The sequence below is a fragment of the Tasmannia lanceolata genome, unplaced genomic scaffold (assembly GCF_043159265.1).
Source record: "Tasmannia lanceolata isolate RefF3 unplaced genomic scaffold, GAP_Taslan_0.1 ptg000018l, whole genome shotgun sequence".
Classification (NCBI taxonomy): Eukaryota; Viridiplantae; Streptophyta; class Magnoliopsida; order Canellales; family Winteraceae; genus Tasmannia; species Tasmannia lanceolata.
Genome location: NW_027518695.1, coordinates 56,276,999 through 56,282,998, shown reverse-complemented (window position 1 = coordinate 56,282,998; position 6,000 = coordinate 56,276,999).

Genomic DNA, 6,000 nt, shown 5'->3' with positions numbered 1-6,000 from the left:
TTGGACCGCAACTCTATCTTGTTATTTTTGTTGTTCGTAATGAAAGCCTGGGTCATGTTTTACATGATTCGTTGTTCTGCAGTATACCGCCGCCACCCACGTGTGGATTTAGGTATGCCTGCGTTTGTTTCTTTGGTATGTTACTATGTTATGTTTGGTGAGAGTTTCTCTCACCAATATATTTTGATTGCCGAGTTATGTGTCCCGCGTTTTACCAAATTACTCATAAGTCATGTTGAATGTTGAAATTTCAAAACCAAAATCCATTTTACCCTTGTAAGTACCGTTTTAAAACCAGAAAACCCAAAAATTTGTTTTGCCTTATTTTTTCGGGTCAATCAAAATGCGTCGTCTGTTCAGCTTTGCCATTCGCGTGTTGTACACGCTTTGCCAAAGAGGGGCATCTGTAGACACCCCATTTTGACCGTACCCCAAGCTATCATTTTGAATAAAAAATTCCATCAGATGAGTGTTTCAGGGTCCCTAATTTCACCTTAGGCTAGCTTAGGATCCCACCGGGGTCCCTGTGAAATTCCGTCAAGATCTGAGCTGATTCGCCTAGTGAGCAAGCCTCGATAGTGTCGCGGTGCAAGTTTAGAAGGGCGGAGGTGAAATATGTCATTTCCCGTAAAAGAGGGCATTCTTGGAAATTCCTGTTGCTTCCTTCACAAGCAATCCCTTTGGGCCATTAGATCAAATTAGAGGGCTAGGATCGTGTAGAGAAAGGGGATCTTTACCCCTGTTTTCTGCTTGGGACCACCCCCCATGCTAGTGCAAAGAGAATAGTCAAATACACTAGAGTGGGCTGTCCGGGGGGAGAAAAGGGGTCGAATATTTCACTCCCTTTTTCATATAAACCCAGCGCACTAGGGTTTAGAAGAGGGGGGAGGCGCCTCATTTTTCTTGGAAAAAAGGGAGAGAGGGAGGCAGCACAGAGGAGAGAGGAGGAAGAAGGAGAAAATCCCATCGTCTCTGCCCATCATCTCCGGCCGGCGAGCCGCCATCTCCACAGCCTCGTCCCCATCTTCGTCATCATCTCCCCATCCTCCCTAGCAACCACCACCCCCATTTTCTTCTCCACTACCGTCGGCCACCACCCCCATTTCCTCCTCCACCACCGTCGGCCACGATCCCCATCTCCGACCACCTCCATCGTCTTCAACCCCATTGAATCCTCTGTCAAAAACCCACATCGAACCCACCTCCGACGACTATCTCCGGCCGGCCACCTCCGCAACCCCATCTTCTCCATTTCAAACCCAAAACCCCTTTCTCTGCAATTTGCCACCGACCAACCTCCACCTTCTCCTCCTCTGGTCAGCTCCACCATTTCCACCTCCACATCCCTGCTAACCCTCTTCTCATTACCCTAAAACCCTCTCCACCATTTCAGCTACCCAAAACCCTTAGATCTTCTTCACCTCCTCCATCATCAGACCCTGCATTTGTAGCCCCATTACTACTACGCCCAACCTTCATTGTCTTCACCACAAAACCCTTTTTTCAACCTCAAACTCCATCGATTCCGGTGAGATGTTTGCCGGAATCCGGCGAAAACCCTTTCACTTCCCTTCTCATTTCTCCACCTTTTCTACCTTTGGCTTCTGTCAGCCCAACAGCATACAACCCATCCCAACAGACACTTCTTCATTTTCTTCATCGTTCCACCAGCATTTCTCACCCACAGACCCTTCCCTCTCTGTGCATTTCTTGCTGATTCTGCTGAAGAAACCCTAGCAAAATCAAAGAGAACCAAATAGAGAGGGATGTAAAAGAGAAAATTGCAGAGGGAGTAAAGGGGATCCATCATATTTTCCGGCAAGATTCATCGGCCCCTTCTCGCCGGTGCCTGACTCCTCTACCTGCAAACCCTCGGCACCATTCCCGCACCATATCTCGGTCGAAGCTCAGGTCACTTCCTTCATTTCATTTCAATTCAAGCATGGTGTAGTCTGGGTTTATTACAGTAAATTGTGTCAATGACTTCTACGTTGTTGTGGATTTCTGCCAATTTTCATTCAAAAGCCCTTTGCAAAGTTTTTAAGAACACTTTTATAGGGTCAAGGAGATTGTGTTTAAAAATATTATTTCACTTTTGCAATGGCCTGTCATCATTTGTTGGTATGAGATTAGCTTGTATCCTCATTGTATTGAATTCCTTATTCAGTTGTCTGTGATTTCCCTTGTTAAGGTAGCACTAGTGAAGCAAGTATGAAGGTTATAATGCAAATGCTAAGCCTGATAACATGGATGAGCAGTAAGCTGGGTATCGACCCAATTGGGGGAAGATCTTTGATTTTAGGTCCAATCGAACTCATCTGAGTTGCTCCCCTTACTCTGAGAGGCCTTGTGATGTTAATTCGATGTATGGCTTAGGTTCTCTTAGGCAGTATGTCTGTCCAAATGTTAGACTTGTGGCATATTGCTTTCTTTTTTTTGTCCTTTTCATCTAATCACCTAATGTGTCAATCCGAGAAGTAGTTTGTGATTTTCCTCTTTAACTTCGTGATTGGGAGGGTTTAGAACCCTATTAAGGTCCTTCATTCTATGCCTTGAGAAATGCAAATGATTCCATATAGTGGTGTGTCTGTATAAGGTTGATAAATTTTTGGTGGGTTCAATCTTGTTTTCTTTCAGAGTGATCTATGTGCATGTGGGGTATTAGCTTTAGAGTCACTTGATTTTTCAAGTGATTTTACCATTAAGATGGTTGTTTCGGCATCTGATTTCATTATTGAGCCTGATTGTTATTTTTTTTTTAGTCATCTGTTGAGGTGGTATAGAATGGTTTTGGACTCCCTCCAATGCCCATTTTGCTTTACACCTTGCAGTTAATGGATTTAGTTTTCGAAGTTTTCATTTAGGTCTTGGGTTCTGGTTTCATATTTCCCAATTAGAATGTGGATGTCAACTTTTAGCACTCTCTTAATTGTCTGCACATCTTAGCAGCCGTGCATCTCATTCTCAGTATTGCATATTTTAATCCCGGAACTATTACGATTTTCTCGTTTCGACCTCATACTTGTTCTGCTACTTATGGATTTTGACTCCCTGTTTCTTGTCTAGTTTATGTTTTAGAGGGCTCAATCACTGGATCATGATCATGCTTGGGTATTAATCTTTGTTAATCCTTTTGGATCCCTGGGTTATGGTATTTTAAGTCTCATTTTCACCTTGGTTTGTATGTATTCCAATGGCAAGGAGTTAGGGCTCGGTTCATTGCCATGTCCTTAACTTCATACCTTGATCTCTAGTGTGAGTATTCGAACAATAGGGTTTGGGGTTCGGGTTCTTAAGTTTCTTCGCACGTTCCTGGGGATCCTTTTCGAGGTTCAGGATCGCCATCGATTTTGGGAACACTTTGTCGGGCTTTGGCAATGATGGAACGTTTCTTGAGCCAGCCTCTTCCCTTCCTGCCTTAGAGTTTTCGCAGGTTAAGGGATTCTCTCCTCTTAGAGTGTTTAGCCAGTTAGAACCCATCTCAGGGCAATGATAAGGTTACTTGGAGCCCGTCTTTATGTTTTGTGGCTCACCGCTTCGCACTTGGATCTGCACAAGTTGATGTCCCATGTATGCACTGAAATTTTTAATAAATTGGAATTATCATAATCTTTTGATATTTTTTTTATATATTCTTCTCTTGTACTAATCTTTGAGTTAGGTTTTGAAGATGATAATAAATGGACTGCTCAGGTGAGACTCTCTTGAGGTTCATAAACTTGTCTTTTATTTAAATAAATTGTTTTAGGAAAGAAGGAGATCAGATGACTACTCTATTCGATATTATCGACATGAGTACTGTCTGATCTCAAGGCGGGCTTAGAAATATTATCCTGTGTATTTGTGATATCAGATGATTACTTTAGCATCATCTGATTTCACCCCCATATTGGGGCAGTGGTACTTGTGGTTGGGCATAGAAGTGTTTAATGTTGTTTCTTGCTTTATTAGGCTATCCAGTGGCTGGTCTGGACTAATTAATGTTGTTTACCATTTTATGGTTGATATTCTTACAGATTGTGCACTCTTTAGTTGTAAATCATACTTTGCGGATATTTGTTTTATTTTTATAATAATTGAATGAAAATCTGAGTTGGCTTGATAACCTTTTTCTTCACTTTGATTAGAGACTAACTCAGTCTTATTAGAGCTTTGCTTGCTTGGGATCTTGGATCGTTTTCTCTGTTCTTGGGGCACTATCTTTCTTGTTGTGGTTTGTCTCTTTGAGACGCCGGTTTCTTGTTGTGGTTCGTCTCTTTGAGACCTTTGTTGCTTGTTTGGGGTTTCCCCTTTTTGCTTTAAGGCTTTGCCTTAGTTTATGGTATTACTTGCGTGTCCCCTTTTAAGATTGAAAACATTTAAAGGTTTAGAGCATTGAAAAAGCTTTAAAAATCCAAAAACATTAGAAATTTAAAACTCAAAAACATTTGAAAACTTTAAAAATATCAAAAATATTGGAAAAACATAAAAACCCTTTAAAAATCTAAAGTGTTGAGTGTTTCTTTTAGAAGCGTAGTTTGAGAGTTCGTTTCGAACTATGTTGGCTTGATCCTCTTTCACGAGGTACGTAGTGCAGCTTGGGATTTATATCCCAAGTCCAGCCAAACTTTGTAAATAAAAAATGCTTTAACCCTTCAACTTTAAAACCTTGTTTTAACAAAAATCTTCCTCTAGAGTTAGGAGTTTGTCCTAGATAAAGAGTTTTAGAGTTAGGATTTCGTCTTTGATTTGTTGTGTGCTTGTTTGTGTTTTAGAGTTAGGGGTTTGTCCTAGCTAGGAGTGCCTCCGTCCGGTTAGTTGGCGATTCACATCGCCGACTGATGACTAGGTCTTGGATACGTTAGCAATCCTATTGTTTTCCTTAGAGCACACAGCCTAGTTACACATAGGTTGTAGGAACCACCTGCATTAGCCTAGGGCTAATCTGCATTTAGCTAGGACATATAGGGTGTCCTAAAATTCACAATTCACTGGAATTTAAATAATCGTACAATAAACTTTAATAACTAGTCCGGTCTTTTAGATCGAGTCTAGGATAGAGGTCTAGGTGTATTAGGCATCCTAGCTTAGAATAGGTGCGAAGAACTACGTTGCCTTGATTCTCGTGGAGGCGGGGATACGTAGGCTTCTTTGGATGAATACCAGACCATCCGAGGACTCGGGCTAATAATTTAGAGTCTTAGGATTTGTTGTGTAGTTATTGTATTTCTTTTGATGTGTTTTCTTACTTGTGCAGACCGATACCTTTAGCTGTAGCATGCATGTGTTTGTCCATCAGAACTTAGACACCTGTTAGGCATGTCACTCAGAACCTAGTTATCATTAGGTGCCATTTATTTTGATTCTTTTGTGTGTGCTTATTTTCATCTTCGAGACATGCATGATTAGATAGACGTTTTCTCGGAGATGCGTGTTCCCATTTCATATGATTTTCTCTTGAAACTCTTTAAGGTTAATAGAAAATGGCATAAGAGACCAAGTGTTCGCACTCGGGCGAATTGGGGGCGCTCTTCGGACCTTCCCCATTCGTAACCAGGCACGGACCTTTTGTATCTCTGGTTATCCATTGCAAACAGAGCATTTGTTTTGGTTCCATGGCTTGTCCATGGATGGCGACTCTGAGTTTATTTCAGATATGTCTTGGTTTCGAGCCTTAGCTCCGGATCGAGACATATCTCTTTCTTTTATATCGCCACTCATGCTATGCTGTGAGGGTGGCATCCGTTTCGAGAGTTCCCTGGCAGAGCTCTCCTTCACATTGTGGAGATCTTAGAGGATTGCAGGTGGGGACCTCGCGTCCCTCAGCACTCGTCCTCTCGGATCGGGGTCCACACCGGCCACCATATAAGTTCTCCTATAAGATTATACCTTGTTTGGATGCAACTAAGTACGCATGAGAAAGCGATGGTAGCACATGGATGCATTTAAAGTTAGATGCTTTTTGGCGACAATGCTCACATAGCTCCTACAAATCTATTATCAGTAGATATGTACATTAAA